The sequence below is a fragment of the Tamandua tetradactyla genome, chromosome 24 (genome assembly GCF_023851605.1).
Source record: "Tamandua tetradactyla isolate mTamTet1 chromosome 24, mTamTet1.pri, whole genome shotgun sequence".
Taxonomy (NCBI): domain Eukaryota; kingdom Metazoa; phylum Chordata; class Mammalia; order Pilosa; family Myrmecophagidae; genus Tamandua; species Tamandua tetradactyla.
The window spans coordinates 17,500,924-17,521,274 of record NC_135350.1 but is presented as its reverse complement, the minus strand read 5'-3'; the positions used below and the strand labels follow the sequence as shown (position 1 = coordinate 17,521,274).

At 39.8% G+C, this 20,351-nt stretch overlaps 1 protein-coding gene across 1 annotated transcript in view; it reads left to right on the top strand.

Annotated features, from left to right (window-relative positions):
• Nucleotides 1-20,351, top strand: part of NPNT (nephronectin) — a 129,190-nt gene that overhangs the window by 80,426 nt on the left and 28,413 nt on the right. The window lies entirely within an intron of this gene.

The window sequence follows — 20,351 nt, the reverse complement described above, 5'->3', positions numbered from 1 at the left end:
GTCTAGAGAGGGAGATGGACATTTATCAGAATCATAAAATTACATGCAAAATTGCTGTTCTGAAAAGTGGTACGTGGTACCTTGGCTCTGAACAAAGCGGTGGGTTCCAGGACCTTATCTCAGGTGTTTTTCAAACTTTATGTGCACACAAATCATGCAGACGTTAATGTGCATACAGTGGAGCCTCCTGCTTTAGGGCTCTGGAGTGGGGCCCAATTCTGCATTTAAAAAATTATATTTTTATTGATAAATCATGGGGTAAAATCAGTGGCTCACAATATCATCACATAGGTGTGTATTTCATCACCATGATCATTTTTTAGAACATTTGCATCACTCCAGAAAAAGAAATAAAAAGAAAAAAGAAAAAACTCACACATACCATACCCCTTACCCCTCCCTTTCATTGACCACTAGTATTTCCATCCACCCAATTTATTTTAACCTTTGTACCCCCATTATTATTATTATTATTTATGGAAAGGCTGCTGTTCCTGGGGCTGCAATTTGAGTAGCACGTCCTTCATGATAATATGCTGTGGGGGATTTTGATTCACTTTTGGAAGGCCTAAATGTCTATGATTACAAGATCTCCATTTACAAATGCTCACCAAGTTCTATTTTTTTTTCTTTCGAACTCTTTTGCGGGGAAAGGGGAACATGGAATATGCCCATCTGGTACAGAACAGTGCCTTGTCTGACAAGTGGTGGGATCTTCAGCATAAGGAAGTCACAACTGAGGACACTTAAATACAATACTATGACCAAGGAGAAATACCTCTTAGAAGACAAAAGGGCAGACATCAATTGGGGGATAATTTATTAGAAAATCTTTGCAGGGCACAAGATGCCGAAACCTGGAAGCAACCTGGAATTACAGCGGAAGTTAGTTCCAACTTGATTTTCTGTGGTTAGTCCATTAAAAGCTAAAAACTGAGCCTTAATCAGAATATAATTTCCAGCTAACAGATTCATACCTAAGAGCATAGATAAACTGTTTTGTGGGCTCTGTTTTATTGTTTCATGTAGTACTCCATTTTCCAGCCCAAGCCCCTCTGGATCCGTTTGCAGACAGACTCTTCTGATGTGTTAAATTATCTAATCAGCAGTCCCCAACCGGGAGCAATTTTGACCCTTCGGAAGCATTTTTGGTTGTCACAACCAGGGGTTGCTACGGTCTTACAGTTGGGTAGAGGCCAGGGATATTACTGAACAACCTGTAAAGCACAGGACACTTCTCCCACAACAAAGAATTATCTGGCCCAAAAGGTCCTTAATGCCAAAGTTGAGAAACCCTGAGCCAAATCAGTGATTCTAAATTGGTAACCACCAAAGAGTGGTCCCAAACTAGCAGCATCAGCACAGGGAACATGTTAGCAATGCAAATTGCTGGGCTGTGCGTCCAACCCACGGAATCAGAAACTCAGGACGAAGCCCAGCAACGTGTGTGATAAGCTCTCCAGTGATTCCAAAGCACAGGACTTGGAGACAATTTGAGTTTTCTTACCCTCTCTGTTTTCCACTGTCTGGAAAGAGAGACTTACATGAGACAAATTCTCCCATGCTTAACTAACACCCCTGTCTCACTCCTTAACTCTGATTTTAACACCACTGTTCTACTAAAACTGCTCTGTTGAAAGCTGCTCATTAACTTATCTGTGGTTCCACTGTTCAATCCAGATACATCATCGTGCCAACAGCATTTGGCAGAGATGACTGACTATATCCACTTCTTGAAATCTCCCCTGGCTTCCAAGAACTACACTCCCACCTCTGCCCATCTACTGATCAGGTCCTGGGAGATGCCACAGTGGAGCCTCAAACTTACCAACTCCCAAACTCTCCTATTCTCTTTCCCCTAAACCTGCTCCCCACCGTCTAATTCTCTCCCCTCTGAATGGAATCACTGCCTTATCAATGCCACGCATCCTTGAAATCTGTTACTGCTTTTTTATCCCTATTTATTCAAATCATTGACAAGTTCTAATAGCTCTGCTTCTGTTCTTCTGACTGCCCCCACCCCACGCTGATCAAAAATGCAAAATATCCGGGATTACATTTTTTAATTTGAAGTTAGAGTGAATTCTTCCGTGATGATTTCATTCCTAAAGCATTTTAAATGGTGGGTCAATAGTACTGCTCTGTCCCCTCTCATGAATTAGTTTTGTCTCTTTGGCAAACAAGAGTCATAGATGCAGAGCAGAATTTTTTCATTTATCTTTTTGCACTGGGTGTACTTTCATAAACTCCTCCAAATCTGTGGTTAAATAAGATTAAAAAAAAGCAGCTCAGTTCCTGCAGGGTTGAATTTAGCGTCCAAATGATCTGAAGAGTAGACAAGTGGCTGGGAGCAGGAAGCTTGGAATATTTAGTAATAAACAGAGAAGAGCCTTTCTCTTCTTCCTTTTAAACAGAACATAATGTACAGCCATGAGTTATATCTTTCAGCCTTGCTAATAAAAGTATGATCAGTGGACTAACAGCAGTATATACCTCACCTGTGAAGTTTTGTAAATGCAGAACCCTGAGTGCACCCCAAATCTACTGATTTGAAATCCACATTTTAACAAGATACCTTGGGCAATTCATATATATGTCCTTTAGGTTTGCAAAGCACCACTTTCGAGTATTAAGCTTTTCTATAAAGCATAGCTTTTTCCCACATGTGAGCTCCTGTGAAACAAATTTACCCGTCCTTACCGTGCTTTAGGGAAAGAGGTCTACAAAAAATAAAAAATCCTCAAGCCACCTCCAGACCTACTGAAGCAGAAATTCTTGAGTGGTTCTAGTAGTCTGTATTTTAAAAAGCCCTTCAGGTGACCTGGATGCCAAAGTTGGAGGACCACTGCTTTAGAGATGGACTCTGGTTCAGGGACAAGCACAGAAGCTCCTGCCTTCCACTATAGTTGACTGAGTGCCTACCAAATACCAGCAATGCGGCAGACATCAATTATCTCAAAGTTGAATGAGGTTTTTCAGTCAGTTCATAACCAAAAGAATACAAGTTGATGTTATTTCATTGGTACTGTGGATATGCTCAGCAAATTTTCAGTCTACACAGAGCTTTTGTGGTAGTTCATTTAATCCTCACTGCGATACAAGGAAGTAGATATAATTGCCACCTGCAACAAGATGAGAGAACCAAGTTTAAGAAAGATTAAATGACTTGGTAAGAACATGCCAGGATTAATCCAGGGGCAGGTTTAATCGTGGAGCCTAAAAACACAACTGCAAGGAGATCTTCTGTTTGAAAAGTTGAATAGAGGAGAAGTTTCAAATGCAGCTAAAAACTCCAAAACAATTTTACCTTTTGGGAAACATATTTCAAATACTTAGAATAATGGAGAAAGACGCATGAAAAATAAAATTTACAACTTCTTCACAGGTTCAATAGCAACAGAAACAATATACATACTTATAGAAGGAAAGGGCTAAAGTAAATTAAGTAAATGTTAACATCTAGGGACTCTAGGTGAAAGATTTTCATTGTATAATTTTCGTAATTTTTCTTTAAAAAATAAAACTCACAAAGTTGTCAACATTTGTCTGTGTGCTCAAGTAGACTAAATACTACACTTCTCACCCATCTTTTAATATGTTTTCAAGTCTTTTGTGAAATAGCTTCTAGGTATAAAAGAACATCTCTATTCCTGCTCTGTGAGAAAGCAGACAACAAATATATGAGTAATAAAGACGAAGTTACATTTTTTTTTCCTTTTGCAGTGAAGCATAATAATTTATGCAAATATTCTTCACTGGGGTCAATAATTCACAGTCAATGGGTGATTCTGGGTTACTGTTTTATTAACATGCTGTGTTCAGTCTCATCTTAGGTACAAGGCCAATTTCACACACAGATCCAAGAGCAGTCCTAGGGATTTTTAGAGAATGTCAATCTGGCTTTTAATGCTCTGCTCTGAGCCTGGTGTTTTAATTCACAACACTGCAGTTAGTGAGTACATTTGGCTACATCTCAGTACATTTCATAATTGTTCCTTCTATCTGTATGCCACTTTGCTCATGTTTAACAGCTTGTATTTCTGAAAACCTTTCTAATAGCTCCGTTCCCCCATCTTCTACCTTAGCTTCTTTTCATTCTAGGCCCAGGCTACATCCATGGGCTGCACCTGTCTTTCTGTGACAAGCAGGGATGGTGTCTTTGGGTGGCGGGTCTCCTGTGAGAGGCTATTTTATAGAACTCTCTACAACATATTGCCTGACACTAAGTGTACACTCTGTTAACATTTGATGGAAGGACAGGTTGATGGATGGATGGATAGATGGATGGATGGATGGGTCTTGGACACAGAAATTAACATATAAATCTACCTGTACGTAACAATGAGGAAACAATCAAACAAATACAAATTGAGGGACACTCACTAGAACAACCAGCTTGGATTCTTCAAAAATCTCAGTGTCATGAATGATTTAAAAAGCAAAGGTTGGGGGGTTGTTCTCTACTAAAGGAGGTGACAATGACATGAAACTAAACATCATGCATGAGTTTCGATTGGATACTAGTTTGGGAAAAATAAGTAGACCATTATTGAGAAAACTAAGGGAATACAATTTAGACAATAGTAGTATTATCAGTGGAGTGTGGTAGGAATATTGCAGTTTAGATATGTAGGTTAGGGGAATATTTTTGCTTTAGGAGATCTACATAGAAGTATTTAGAGGTGAAATTTTATAATGTCTGAAACTTCTCAAATGGCTCAACAACAACAAAATATGTGTATCAGAGAGAAAAGGATAAATTTGGCAAAATGTGAACATGTGGCAAATCTACATGAAGGATTTATAGATGTGCATTGTACTATTTCTGCAAACTTAGGTTTGGAATCTTTCAAAATAGAAAGTTGAGGAAAAAAACATATAAACCAGATAATTCTAAGCTACAGAGAGTCAATTTAGCACCCAATTTGGCCAAAAGCAAGAGTTTTGGAATCAAACAGACCCAGTTCTGCATCATGGCTGTGCCGCTTCTTAGATGTGTGTCCTTGAGCCCAAGTAGCCTATTCTCGTTGGTTTTCTGTGAGGAAATTCATAGCAGGGATAGAGTAAAATTTAAATGTGATATTTCATGTTACGTGCTTAAAGCGGAAAAGTACTTGGCCCTTATTAAATGGTCCTTATAATTCTATTATTGTTTTAAAATTAGATCTCTGGTAGTTTTTTAATGGGTTGAATATTAAAATCACATAGTTTCTGAGTGATTCCCTTTATTCTGTAAAACAAGGATAATAACTTTCTCTTGATTAATTCACAGGGTTCTGGTGAGGCAAGCATGTAGAAGTATTTCATCAAATCTAAACCACTATATAATCCTAACTATTAAGTTCTTAAAGTAGAATAGGGTTTCTTAGAACTCTACTTTCTCATAGATTTGGATTTTTTTAAATAAAAATATAAGATGTTTTAATCACAATATTATAAATAATGGTAACTAACCTACCTTGGTACCTGGTCATAAATATTAGCTATTTCTATGTCAAACATCTTCAGTTTGGCACATAAGGAAGGCTTCTGTCCTCACGACACTCATTTCATACCAGGTCATTACTGGTTTGAATTGGAATTTGTGCTGTTGGTATGAGCTTAATCTAAAGCAATTGTATGTAAAACTCAAACTAGGATGAAATAATGACAACAACAATAACCAATTTCATTTTCTGTATATAATGCTACAAAGAGAAGGGAGAGAAACTTTTAAATTTATATTTAGACTTGTCCTTTCAGTCACCACCATCAACTTTTTTTTTTTTAACTACCATCAACGTTTTTAATATGTTTTAAGAAGTACAGTGAATCAATTCCTTGGGTTTTTAAACTGTTATGACATTTTCTAGCTTGAGTCTAGGTTAACCAAGCAATTATATGTATGCAAGCATATAATTTTATGCTTTGCCACAAAATTGAAATTATCTATGCTGCATTTATATATACAAAACTGTATGATTCTACCAAGAGTTGTATGATATAAACAAAGTTTCCATTCACTGGTGCGTTCTCACATCTCTTCAAAGCCCCCCAAACAACCAAATTATTACAGGTTTTACATTTGTACAAATTCCAAAGGGAATTCGCATCTGGTACTGCTACTTTTTTTTTCCCAAAATAATGAGGTGCTTTTTTATTTGTGTTTTTGTTCTTGTTAAACCCTCGAACACAGTAACAAATAAGTGAAATGAGGATCTGACTTTGGATAGAAGTTTTAAATTTGAATTTAAAATGGTTAAGGACAAAGAAGCTGACCTATGACCTGTGAGCCAAATTTGTCCAAAGCACAGACATTTTTCAGACCTCAGGGTATAGACATTCAACATTTTTACCAAAAATAAGGAAAGGTATGCTTAAAGAACTGACCTAAGCACTCTTGGAGTTCTTAATCTTTTTTGTTCTTAACCTTACTCCTTTTGTCAATTTGGTGAAGCCTTGGGGTCCCTTTTCAAAATAATGTTTTGAAATGCATAAATCAAATATATAGTGTTAGAATGGAAACCAACTATATTGAAATATAGATATCAAAATCTTTAACAAAAAATTTCGTTGCAATAATATATGTGTTCCTTATTAAACCATTAAATAGCATGATTTAATAGCAGGTCTGATAAATACCATAATATTTAAGAAGTGATTAACATAAACATTTCAAGATAGCTGCAGTAACTCTAATATGATATTGAAAATACTTGCAGATTCCATAGATGACAGAATTACAGCTATCGCTATGCCTGCTAATTCCACAGTGATTTGTTGCTTACATATCCTCTCAGACTTTCAATTTTAATTATACTTAACAGTTCTATTTAGTGGATAGCTTTCCCAAAAGTTGATTATGTTTTTCTACTACCTCATCTTAATGGCTGCATAGTATTCTATTGAATGGAGAAACTGTAAACATTGAATTGTTTCTCTGGAACTTTGGACAGCCTCTGCAGACAGAGATTCCAGAAGCCTATTTATGCTACAGGAAATGATTCACAATCTGTTTGTAATTGCTGACCTCTTTCCTTTTCTTCGTTTGCTCCAGTGAACCATGGAAACTTTCCCTGGGGGCCTGGAATGTAGTGCATGAGGTTAGATTCCCAGAAATGCCAGATCTGGGCAGTTTGTAGTTCTCTAGAAATAGGGGAGAAACAGGCTAATAGGAAACTTTCTTTTTAGTTCCTAAAACATTTCATTTTAAAGCAACTAAGAAAAGGGCAACAAAGGTTGCCACTGTCTCCCGGCTACTCCGAATCCCATTTGGATGGGAATGAGCAAAGAGCAGTAGTTGAAGTTTTTAGGTTTACATAGTCTGTAGTTGAGCTCAGAGTGTTTGTATTAATTCAAGCATTGTAATAGTGAGGCCAAAACCCAAGGCTACAGATGCCTTTGTGGATACTCAGCTTCACTCTGGAAGCCTTAGTGCAGGAGGCAGTGTGACTCCTGATGAACACTTTGGAAACTGAAGATCAGGTAAATGTGTGACCAGATCAGGGCCAGTCTTTCACCAATACTGGAAAAATAGCTTTCAATTGCATCTCCAAGCGACTGTGGAGCCCTTCTAATCGGCAAAGTACAGTATGGCATTTTCTACATTTGGTTCTCTTTAAAATGGCATTTTTCCCCCACAGACTTAAATGGCTGGATGTTAGCAAAAACTATGTTACTTAGGATTAAATGCCAAGGAAATTCTTCATAAAAATGCCACTAAGGGCAGGCCACGGTGGCTCAGCAGGCAGATTTCTCATGTGCCATGCTGGAGATCCAGGTTCAACTCCCAATGCCTGCCCATGCAAAACGAAAAAAAATGCCGCTAAGTCCAGGGGCTTCCGGGTAATATGTCAAAAAAAGGGAAAACAAAACAAAAACCTTGCCTTGTTCTGCTTGGAACAGTGTTGATTTTTAGCCTTGGACCATGTTCATTGAAAAAAACAAGTTTGTTTTTCAGCAGAGATTAAAATTGTTTGGCGGACTGTTCTGCCTTTCCTGTAAGGTTTGCTTAGTGAGCCTTTTCTGCAAGTACCACCACCACCCCTCCGACCCTCCGTCCCTTCTGTACTCTTGCTTTTTCCCTAAACACACAAGGCCTTCATCTCTCTTCTATCCCTGGACCTTTTCCCAGTGTTTTCACCTTTAGGCTCCTTCTCTGCTTTCTGGCTTACATTAAACACTGAGACCTACTAGCCACCCCAGAGCTAGAGTTTGTACTTTTAATTCCAAGCATTGCTTGGAATGCTCTAACAGTTACGTGGCTCTTTCAAAGGGCCAGGAGTCCTCGTCTCCACCTCTGGCACAGCTTTTGATTCAGAGTGATCCTGGTCAATGCATCAAATTCTCCTTCATATTACAGTTTGATCTTCCTCATGCAGAGTAGATACTTCTTTACAAATCAAAGTCCGGGTTCCTGTTTGGAAATTGAATGCAATGGAGCTTTGTAGTGTATCTACCTTCAAGTTAGGAAAAAGCTATCAGTTCTCCCACAGGGTAACGTGAGATTAGGATCTCTCGGGGCCTCTGGATCTCTCATTGTCATGGGTTGCCCTGTTTTTAAGGACACTGTTTTAAACTGTATTGGATTGCTCCAAAGGGCCTCTTGCTCTGGTAGCACCACGAACCTGGAGAAGCAAAATTCAAGAGGCAGAAAACAAAACAGCGTGAAGTTATTCACTTTAGGCAAATTCTCTCTTTGACTAATTTCTTCAACCCACATCACATTATGCTGCTATCAAGGGAAAATTTAAAAAAAGTAATAACTCTTTGGCCTCTACTTTTAAGAGGGCTGTCCTTTGCTTTAAGGAATGAGAAAGATGCACCTACTCTGTCTGCATTTGCATTATGGTTAAATTTTTTTTTTTCACAGCTGTATGGTTAATTTTTAAAGATATCTTCTTGGTCTGATAACTCTATGGGAAATGGATTTTTCCCAATGTCATTTCAAAGCCTGATGAGAACATACAGCAAAGAGTCTGGGGATGGCATAGCTGAGTTCTTTGTTTCAGGATCTTGCAAGTCTGTAATTCAGGTGTCAGCCAGGGTTGCTGAGACTCTTTTGAGACTTGACTATAGAAGGACCCATTTCCAAATTTGGTGGAGGTTCTGGAATGTTCCTTTCCCCACTCTGCCCCAGCAGATGAGGTCCTCATGCAAATATCCCTCCTTATCAAACAGATCGGTGCATTTCCTCCTGATCCCTGAATAGTGGATTTCAGTTCTTTGCCAGGCTGTGGAATTATTCAAACAAGCCCAACACATCCTTTTGTGGGAAACAGTGGTCACCTCACCTTCTTGTTACTACAAAGCCTGCCTCCCACAGACCTTGACTGCTCACCAAGTTCCTGAGTGTGACCCCCATGGTGTGCGGCGTCTCCCCCAGGCTGTGAGTATCTGTGACTCATACATTACTGCCAATCTCATCTTTCCAGTGCCCAGTGTCAGGCACCATGTGTTTGCCTAGCCCCCTAACCCTAGGGCTGGAATTCCTCCCTCACTCAGGGGGCAAAGAGGAGATGAGGAAAACACAAGTTCACCTAGTTGTAGCAGAATTCAGCTTCTTTCTTCTATAGGACTGAGGTCTTCATTTACTTGCTGGCTAGAGGCTGGAGACCTTTGCAGCCTCTTGGCCGGAGGCTGCCCTCAACTTATTGAGGCCCTTCTGCAGTTCCTTGCCATGTGGGGTTCTCCAGTATGGCACTTGCTCTTCAAAGCCAGCAATGGGGAGAGAGAGAACCATACAGGATGGGAACTATAAATTTTGGTAACATAATCATGTACACATAATAATCCAATGTTCATTTAAATATCTGATTTGTAAGGCACAGGATATCCTCAGTAATACCCTCAGATATGCTTAATTTATCTGTGTCTGAAATACCTGGAGGGAAGTTATAAACCTGGAAATCTTCCTGCAGCTCCTCCAAGGATCAGGAGTTTTCCGGTTTGAAGCTATTATGTACCCCAAAATAGCCATGTCCTTTAATTCTCATTCAATGTTGCTAGGTGGGATCTTTTTTATTGTTTCCATGGAGATTTGACCCACCCAGTTTTGGGTGGTAACTTTTAATTAGATGGTTTCCATGAAGATGGGTCTCCACCCATTCAAGGTGGGTTGCTTATTAGAGCCCTTTATGAGGGAACATTTTGAAAAAAGCTTCAGAGCCACCAGAACCAACAGAGCCCACGCAGCCAGAAACCTTTGGAGATGCTAAAGGAAAATGCCTCTGGGGAAGCCTTATGAAATGAGAAGAGAAAGCTAGCAGATGTCACCATGTGCCTTTTCAGTGGACAGAGATGTTCTGGACCCATCAGCCCTTCTTGAATCAACATACCTTTTTCTGGATGCCTTAGTTTGGACATTTTCATGGCCTTAGAACTGTAAACATGCAACCTAATAAATTCCCGCCTTTAAAAGCCATTTTGTTTCTGGGATATTGCATTCTGGTAGCTTTTACAAACTAAAACAATGAGAAAGTTTCCTGCTTACAACATTTTTTCGAAGGGCTGTGATAATCCTGGGAGGAAAGCTTTGCAAAATATTGTTTCCACTTTGATGTGCTAACTTTCAACTTATATTCAAAATCAAATGTCTCCATAGTCACATTTTTATGAGATCACTGAAACTGAGCTCCCATAAATTTCTCTTTTAGTGGGTCATTCTCATATGTAACAGGGTACCACTTATTTTTTAAAAAATATTAAGTCTAGATATTTTTAAAATAGCCTTAATGAGAAATTCTGTCAAATGTGCAGTGCTATTCTTACTGCATCCACATCTTTTCAAGTTGGTTCCAACTTTATTAATCCAAGAAGATTAACCAGCTGTCCCAAACGAGATCTTTTTTTTTTTTTTGCTCCAGAGTTTGTGTGACCTTATTAAACCGTCCCTGAGGAGGCCTGTGGGGACAGTGCCACAGCTAAATACTGGCTTGTCCCACCCTCCTGTCCTACTATAGAAAACCCGTGATTTCCTTGGGTACAAAGGAAATCCTCCCATGAGTGGGAGTGGTTGGCAGCTCATGGTATGAAGTCACTGGTTATTTTGTCCAGGTGCAAGACTCCCCTTTGACCTGGCAGTGCCATTTCTGTGCTCCCAGCATTTCCAAAGGAGATCAAAGTGCCACACTGAAAAAAGGGCTAATCTAGTTATTTTGATTTTTAAAACCCTGAACTAATTGAATTGTGAAGATATGACCTTAGTTCATATTCCATAAGGCTCTTAACAGCTTTAATAAAAAACATTAAAATAATATTCTGGTCTCGGCAACATTCATGAAAGATATATTTTTGAGTGATGCCATTTTGCACTTGAGGATGTCAATCAATATCCTCTTGTATGCTTTCCTCTGCAAGCTAAGTGTGTTTTGGTCACAGTGTTTACCATTTCAGTAATTAAAGAATTGTCTACAAGATAGCAAATACTTGGATCCCTGAACTATTCTGCATTATGTTTCAAGCTTCTAATGTTTCATTCCACATTACATTTTGGGGGCAGGAGAACACTTTTCTCTTCCTCCTTAATCTTCAGAGTCTTCCTTGTTGCCACTTGTTGATACAACTCTTGCATGTGTGTGTGTGTGGGGGGGGTGTGTTCGTAATGGGGTAGGGTGGTGATTGCTCTTTCCCTCTTCCTTGGATTTCCATCAACTCACAAATGGTAATTGCTGCCTTTCCTGAGGTATCAAAGAAGTTGTTGCATTCTCCCTCTTCTCTTCCCTCCATCCCAGTAGAGAGATTGGTGAAAAGACAGAGTGTTAGACAGGACTCTTGGTCCATATTTCCCCGTTAAGCGGGGCTAACAGGACATCCCTTCAGTGCATCTCTGCCTGCCTGCAGTAGCCATGTGCTTTTCTCTACTTTGTAAGCTCCCCAGGGCAGCCCTTGCCCCTGGAAGTCTTGTAAGTGTCCAGTCACTCTGGCTGAGAACATTTCTTAGGTAGATGGGTAGGAAGCTATTTTGATTTCAGGTCCAAGATGCCGTCTCTGATCTTGCTTTAGCAGTGATACAACTAATATTTTGCTCTCTTTTTGACTCTTGGGTGTTTTTTTGTTTGTTTCTCATCCAGAGGAAAGAAGGGTGCTGCTAAAAATACCTTCAAATACCAACAAATTGCTATAAGCCTGGCTCTTCTTTCCCCTTTCCCTCACTGAGAGAGAAAGCTGAGGAAAGGAGGTGGAAGTTTCCTGGGCAGTAGCGTTTGTGAGCAACTTCATGGGGCTTGGTCAGGAAGGCAAACAAAAAGCCGGATGTCCTGGGAAATGAGGGCACTTGGGATGTGGGCCACTAAGCCCAGTTTAGATCTTCCTGCTTCCCTCAGCCATATCATAGGAGCTAGGCCAGAGTTTCTGTAGAGACTCTGGGCAGGAAGCCAGGCCTGAGAAGGCTGCTAAAAACAAGCCTGGCGAGTGCTCAGGGCACAGAATGAGGGCGAACCAAAAGGTGAACATCCTTGAATGAGTCATGCTGACAGAAAAGGAAAGCCAGTCATGGTTCCCTGGGGAATCAGAGCTGACTCACAGCTTCTATATGGTGCTTTGTGGGTATCTGAGGCAGGACTAAAATTGTGCCCTCAAGTTGCCATATTACAAATTAAAAACCATGAGCCAAATTTGACCAACTCAGATTTCAGTGAGATGACCATATTTCTTCACTGGAACTCAAAGCTTCCATTAAGAAAAGGGGGAGGGGTGACAGTCCTATAGAAACTACTAGAAAAGTGGTTGTGGCCAAGTATAGGACTTAAAGAACTGGGTCTCCACTCAGAGTGAATACCAAAAAGAACTCCTTTCCAACCTCTTGTTAGCATTGGCAGTGGCTTTGACTTGCAAATGTAAGTTTCTTGGGCAGGTAAGAGAAGAAAAGATGAGTTTTTTTCTTTTTCTTTTTTGCATAGGCAGGCACAGGGAATCAAACTGAGGTCTCCCATATGGCAGAGTATTCTGCCTGCTGAGCCTCCGTGCCCCACCCAAGAGGAGTCTTTAAATTCCTCTCTTGGGTAAAGAGCAAGTTCATTCAATGGGGATGCCTTGGGGCTGTAGGAAATGACAGTGGGTGCTTCTGAGAGGCCTCCTAAATGCCCAGAGCAATGGTGGATTGGCTGGGCCCTGTCTGTGCTCCAAGGTCACCATGTGTGGCACAAAGGAGTGGTTGCTGCCCACAGAATCTACATTTTGACTCTCTGTAGCTCATGCCTATCTCCTTAGGTAGGTGGGTATGAGGACAGAAGTTGCTGCGGGGGCTCCTGCTCCCGTTGGATGGGACTCACTGTAAGCTTGTTCACTTCTTTCTGATGGCGCCTCATCCGCAGCCTCATGTCCAGGCTCTCCTGAACCACAGGTTCAAGAGGCTCCTCATCGTCATTTCAGGCTTTTTGAACAACCCAGTGATGCCCAGCTCTGCCAGTTACTGGCTATTCATCTTGGGTGAATTATTCAGCCTCTCAGAACTTCAGTTTCCTTCCTTAGAATGAGAATTACAGTACTTCTTCTGCATAGTTTACGTGCAAATGAATGTGAATAGTGTAGTATTTGTATAGCACTTAACACAGCATCTTAAGAGGCACCTAATAAAGAGAGAGAGCTGTTATTATTATTATTATGTTATCCTTAGTACCTTTATTATTATTATTATTACCGATTCTACTCCTTAATGTCAATGTGTTTATCATATATACATGTGTGTATACACTTACATACCACTTTCTTAGAACTCTTAGAATGATTAGCATTTATTTTAGCCCTTTGAATGACTAGCATTTATTTTATGACACATAGCACAGATTTATATGTATAGAACATAACTTCTATTTTAAGCACAACAGGATCAACATACAATGAAATCTCATCCTTTTGACTAGTTTTGGAATTAAAGTGCATGTTTGGGGTTTGCTTCCCCATTTCCAAAGCCCATTTGTTTTAGGGAGCAAGGTGGACAGGCATGTTCAGCTGTCTCTCACTTAGTTATAGATCAGCTCTGCAGAGCATTTGGGGATTCTCCAAGCTGAAGGTAGCAATGTTAAGTGTAAAGTTACATTGCAGAAAATATTCCATGGCAAAGAATTATCTTCAGGAACTAGATCTAGGATAAAGAAACTTATGGGCTACTGGTTATGTACCATGACTCCTCACCTTTGAAGTAAAAGAATCTTAGAGTATTCATGAGTCAAAAGGCATGGGGAATTCAAAGCCTGTCTGGGATAACAGAGTTCATATTACCAAAGAGCATAAAACTTTGGCATCCAAACTAACTAAAATCATTAATTAACCAACAGGATAAGGCAAAGTGTTTGAAATGAATTTGACATTTCCATTTTAAATAAATTGTTTTAGTTTGTTAAAGCTGCCAGAATGCAATATACCAGAAATGGGTTGGCTTTTATAAATGGAACTTATTAAGTTACAAGTTTACAGTTCTAAGGCCATAAAAATATCCAAACAAAGGCATCCAGAGAAAGATACCTTAACTCAAGAAAGGCCAATGAGTCTAGAACACCTCTGTCAGCTGGGAAGGCACACCACAACATCTGCTGGCTTTCTCTCTTGGGCTTCCCCTTTCAAATAGCTTCCCCGGGGGCATTTTCTTTCTGCATCTTCAAAGGTCTCCCTCTGTATCGGCTCTGGAACTTTTTCCAAAATGGTTTCCTCTTAAGGGACTCCAGTATGCTAATCAAGACACACCTTAAATGGGTAGAAACACATCTCCATGGAAACCACCTAATCAAAAGTTCCCACCTACCCTTGGGTAGGTCACATCTCCATAGAAACAATAAAAAAGATCCCACCCTACAATATTGAATTAGGATTAAAGAACATGGCTTTTTGGGGTACACAAAGTTTCAAACCAGCAAATGAATCTAGAAAAGGTAGCATGTGGACAAAGCAAATGTACCCAACAACTGCAAAAAGAACTAGAAGACAAAAAAAGCACACGCACAAAGAAATATTTGTTCATTGAGTGCCCATGTGGGCCAAACCACTGACATATATTGTTTTATTTAAACTTCACAACAATCTTATAAAGAAATATTGTCTCTATTCTATAAATTAGGAAGTTGAGGCCTTGAGAGAATAAAAAACCTCACGCAAAGTCATGCTAGTTAGTAGCAGGCAGATGAGCTCTGAAGTTCACGTTCTTTCCAATGAACCACATACTGTTTCACTATTTGCTATATTATCCCCATCACTGCTTTAATCAGCTACAATAAAAATGGGCAATAATTAATTGGAGGCAGTGGAGAAAAGCAAGAGAAAGGTGGGGCATTTGCACAAGGCATTAAAATGCTTCCGGGATGCACGGGTGGTTCAGTGGTAGAAGGCTCACCTTTCATGTGGGAGACCCGGGTTTGATTCCCGGACCATGTACCTAAAAAAAAAAAAAAAGAGAGAGCTGTGTTCCAGTAGCCATGTTTCTTGAGGATGATTGAATAATGATACAGCTGTCACAATGGGACTGTGTGATTGTGAAGACCTCGTGTCTGATGCTCCTTTTATCTGCCTTGTCAACAAAGGAGTAGAACATATGGAATAAAAATAAATAATAGGGGGAAGAAATGCTAAAATAAATTTAGTTTAAATGCTAGTGATCAATGAAAGCAAGGGGTAAGGGGCATGGTAGGTATAATCTTTTTTTTTTTCTTTCCTGTGTTCATTTTATTTTTTTCTATTGTCTTTTTATTTCTTTTTCTGAATTAATGCAAATGTTCTAAGAAATGATGAATATGCAACTAAGTGATGATATTGTGAATTACTGATTATGTATGTTGTTTTATTTTGTTTCTTTATTTTTTAATTAATAAATTTATTTATTTATGTATTTATTTATTAAATAAATTAATTAAATAAATGATGAAAAAAATTTATCTAGAGTTACAAAGACTAAAGACAAAAACTAAAAAAAAAAAAAGAAATCGTTCTCCTTGTTCTTCTCTCCTCTTTGGAATCCTTGTGGTTGTTTTCTATCAGCATTTGTGTCCTGTTGACTACCACTCATCAGCCATAGTTCAAGCAAAACCTGGAGCATTTTGACAAGCTGACATTTTTATAGCAACAATAGCATTAAATACTTTCCAGTTTAAATTAATTTTGTATTTTAAAAAGACAGTATCCCATAGTACTTGGAGCCTTGCATAGGGCATGAGATTTTGTAGGTTGGTCCAGAGTGATGCCCAAATAAATCCCAGAGCAATTTGAACAATAAATAGGGATGTATTTGCAGAGTTCCTTAGGGGGAATGGTGAGAAACTGAAAAAATTCAACTTCCCCAAGTGGAGAATTCTTGATACTCTCACTGGCAGTGGGGACAGCCAAAGCAATAAGCCAAACCTCCAAACTTGGGGTTCCTTCATATGAAATTTAATCCCACAAAGGATAGGCTAAGCCTACTTAACATTAGGCCTAAGAGTCACTCCCAAGAGAACCTCTTCTGTTGCTCAGATGCGGCCTCTCTCTCCCAGTCAATACAGCAAACAAACTCATTGCCCTCCCCCTCTCTACATGGGACGTGACTCCCAGGGGTGTGGGCCTTCCTGGCAATGTGGGACGGAAATCCTAGAATGAGCTGGGACTCAGCACCAAGGGATTGAGAAAATCTTCTCAACCAAAAGGGGGAAGAGAGAAATGAGACATAAAGTGTCAATGGCTGAGAGATTCCAAACAGAGTCAAAAGGTGATCCTGGAGGTTATTCTTATGCACTAAATAGGAATCACTTGTTTAGTTAAGGTGTAATGGAGAGGCTGGAGGGAACTGCCTGAAAATGTGGAGCTGTGCTCCGGTGGCCATGTTTCTTGAAGATAGTTGTATGATGATATGGCTATCGCAGTGTGACTGTGCTGGTTTGAAAGGAAGTATGCCCCCTAGAAAAGTGTGGTTGTGAGAGCCTTGCATCTGATGCTCCTTTTGTCTACCTTATTGACGGACAAGTAAAACATATGGATTAAAAATAAATAAATAATGGGGAAAATGTTAAAATAAATTTAGTAGATTGAAATGCTGTTGGTTGGTGAAGGGCAGGGGTGAGGGGTATGGTATGTAGGGATTTTTTTCTGTCTTCTTTTTATTGTTTTTTCTGAATTGATGCAGATGTTCTAAGAAATGATCATGACGATGAATATACAACTATGTGATGATAGTGTGTGTTATTGATTATATAACAAGAACAGAATGATCATATGATAAGAATGTGTTTGTATGTGGTTATGTATCATAAATAAAAAATAAATTAAAAAAAGAAAGGGAGGGTTAAGAGGTATGGTATGTATGAATTTTTTTCTGTTGTCTTTTTATTTCTTTTTCTGAATAGATGCAAATGTTCTAAGAAATGATCATGATGATGAATATGCAACTGTGATGATATTGTGAATTACTGATTATATATGTAGAACGGAATGATCATATGTTAAGAATGTTTGTGTTTTTTTGTTGTATTATTTTTTTAATTTAAAAATTAAGTAAAAAAATTTTTAAAAAGATAGTATCATTTTCAGAGCCCAAGTTCCCAAAGATGGCAATGATTCCGTTTTTCCCTCTCATGGGATTAGCTCAACTACCTGTCAAGGGCAACTTGAAAATATCCGGTCTCCAATGTACCTTTTTCTCACAGCTTGCCTTCTCAGGGCTTCATCAATACAACCGCACTCACTGATCTCATGGGCCAGGAATGGAGCTAAGTAATTATCATCAAACTTCTCCCACAATGGCCTTACAAGCTATTATTCCCCACACCCTATTCTACTGAAGAGGAAATTGATGTCCAGAGAATTTGAGTAACTTGTCCAAAGTTGCATGGGGAGGGTAGACCTGGAAATCAGACTCAAACCATGGGCTCTACAACCCTGGCTACACCGCAGGACCTTGCCTGGAGTGCACGGGTTTGGTCATAGGGTTGGGCGAAAGCCTCCTGCAGGGGAAATCATACGGCTGGGAGCTGGGGAGGGTTTCTCCCGGTCGTTGTTTGAAATTTTCCTTAGAAAACGTTTCCTCTTCACAGGAGCTGATGCTTCTGACTTTACACTCTTAGAGTAGAAACACTGGCTATTAAGGAAGCAGGAAATCTTCAAAAGATTATAAAGAGAGAAAAAATAAAGATTATAAAGAGATACCACTACTTTATTCCTGTCAGCCCTTGATCCCGACCAGCTGGAGATCATCATTAAGACACAGCCCGTTCTCCCAGAAACAGGGAAGCATCCAAGGTTATCTGCACTGGGGATTTGAAGGTTTGGGTTTGCCTCCAAATTTTTTCTGTGGTGTGAACCGCAATAAACCACATTCACTTCCGAATGTTTTTCCATTCCACAGATATAACACTATCTTTTGTATCTACCAGGCAATTAATAACTGCTATGTAAAGCATTCATTCATTTGTTTACAAGAGAGGAAACTGAGACACAGCAAGATCACACATTAACAATAAGGATTATTAGCCTTATTTTATAGATGAGAAGTGTTGGGGTCAGAGAGGTTAAGTAACCTGCCCAAGGTCACACAATTAGAAACCTGTGAAGGTGGCATTTGAGCACTGACAGCCTCACTCCACGGTCTCCTTGTTTTTATATTGCTGCTAGTTAATCAGTGGTATAGACGGCACTAGAAGCTGACACTTTCAGCTACTATTTCAAGGTATTTTCCAGTCAATATGCTGTTTACCACCTCAGAAGTACTGAACATTATCGCAGCTTTTCCTAATAAACTTCGGTGCCAACATTCTGAATATCAGTTAATTTTTGCATATTGAAGAAGTAGCCGCCAATACAGATGATGTGAGTCATAGGTAGATTGGGTTCTGGCTTTGGCAAGAGGGCTGACATCAGTTTCTTCAGATAGCTCTGACTCCCAGCTTGCTTTGCAGTTCCTAGCTTCTATCACTCCAGAAGAGTAAAACACATCTTCTGTAGCACACATGCCTTCCTGCAAAATTAAGTCTCCCATTGAAAGCCAAAGCAGCCCTCTCCTAAGTGATTGTTTTCACTGTGGCTTAGGCAGAGCTCCTGGTTGTTCCCACCATAAAAACCTGGCCTGAGGTGCTGCAGTCAGGTCCTGCTTGGGGGGGGGGGGGCTTCACTGCCATCTCACCCTGGGTTCACTATTGGCCATTTGCAGGGTGCTGGGATTTGTTGGTTGCGTCTCTATTATTCATTCCTTTCTCTCTAGAAAAAAGAAGTCTCATGCTTATTAGGTGAAACTCCACTTTCTCCACTCTCTGACAAGCACTTTGGATGGAGTTGAACCTCCATCCCCACCCCCTCCCAGCTCCAGGAAGGCCCTCAGGGCCTTAACCCAGTCAGTAGAAGGGCTACTACCAGTGGTAGTAGAGCTCAGGGATGTGCGTGGAACACAAACGCAAGCCCATCAGGTGTTTCCTTTGCTGTGGTGACTGGTTGAGATGTGGGATCTCCAAGTTAGACCTCCCAATTATCATTAAGAAATGGAGACAGACTCTGCCTTCCCTAGAGAATGCAGTCTCGCAGTGGTGGCTGCCACCTGCCCCCTCAAGGGGAGCATATGAAGTTGCCACAAGCCTTTGATGTCTGAGGATAACTTGACCCTGTGGACAAGAAAGACAAATCTAGGTCCTGGGAGCTATAGCTGAGCCACTCAATCAAGCTTCATTTAAAGCCAGAATGATTTCTTGGCCGTTTAGCTAACTGAGCCCCTTCCCTGATTAAGCCAGTCGTCTGTTCCTGTAGCAGGGATTCCTGTCCTTGAAAGATGCTTCCGTGTCTTATTTGTCTGTGCTTCCTCCACATCTGCCAACACCGTGCTTTGCCCATGCCAGGTGTTCAGTAAATGTATTTTGAATAAATAACTTTGGGCACACTTTTGCAAAACAAAAAATTATTCAGCTCCCATTGCAGCTGTGAAATGAGCTTATGCTGATGTTACTCTTTTAATTCTCCTTCGCACGCAGAAGGTTTTCATAGCCAGACTCCAGAATAGTAACCTTTCAGGACGAGGGTGAGAGTATTTACAGTTTTCTGATACACACTGAATGCAGCAGGTAGAGGTCACATAATTAAAATAAGGTTTGTAAGCTATATTGTGTGGCCCTAAAGAGGAATTATTTTTGGTCTCACAGCAAGTACTATTGGGGCTATTCAGAGAAAGCTATACATGACTTTTTATTTATTTCATGGGTTCTTTACCTGATAGGGAGCTGTCTTATTAAAAAGAATTCCTTGAGATGCTCCTAATTCATTAGAATTTTCCATGCAATTAAAGGAATTGAGTCGTTAAAGTCTATTACTATGATGGAATCTTGAAAAAAAAAAACTATTTTACTGAACAAATGTCCTTTTGTAGTTCCTACCAATGAGGAACGCAAAGGCTTTTATAGCTTTTTTGCATAAAGTGCTGTTATTTTGATGCCTAA